We start from the raw sequence: 782 nt of genomic DNA, 5'->3' as shown, positions 1-782 counted from the left end.
GCAAAATGCTGTCTGAAATTTATATGTATATATAATATATATATATATACTTACAATGGCTGTGCATTTTTAATTTTTTAGACCATAATGAATAGCTCCTCTATTCCTTGAAATATGGAAATAATTAATAGATTAACGTTGTCAGTGGCGCAGGATTTGAATCACAGGATGCCTCAGGTGCTGCAGGGATACCACTTTGGCATATTGGGCTTTAACTACTACTTATTGTGGGGTGAGTCGAGGTGAATACTCAGCATCCACCTGGGTGATTCTGTCATAACTGCAGAACTTAGTAGCCTCTAGTTGATTCAGAATGAATGTTAGAAAGAGAATCTAGCTTGAGGATTCCATATAATATTAATCTGTCCATTATTACCCCCAAATATGAGGGTGTAGTAGAAACTACCCCCACTCCTTTGGCTAATTTCACCAAGCAGACTTCTCATTCAACTTAACGTGGGTTTATACAATTCAGTGACTTTCCAGCATTGATCACAGGCAGCGTTGATCAATGCACCTCTGTTAAATTTTAGTTAATAGAGAGTAAACACTGAAACTATAACGAGTAAACAATGTGAGTTAACTTGTCAAAGTTTGTCTCACCGGTAACATTTGCATAAGATTAACCTAAATCCTATATTTTTCCCCTCCTTCCTACACAGCGGATGTGTATGTTTAACAAAGCTACTGAGGATTACAGAAGCTAAAACAAAGATCTCCTGCTAATTGTTTACATTGGTTGTTAGTTTCATTTTAAAATAGTCGCTCTCGAAAGAATTCAG

This window comes from Monodelphis domestica, chromosome 8 (assembly GCF_027887165.1).
Source record: "Monodelphis domestica isolate mMonDom1 chromosome 8, mMonDom1.pri, whole genome shotgun sequence".
In the NCBI taxonomy this organism is placed as follows: Eukaryota; Metazoa; Chordata; class Mammalia; order Didelphimorphia; family Didelphidae; genus Monodelphis; species Monodelphis domestica.
Note: the sequence above shows the minus strand (reverse complement) of the source record.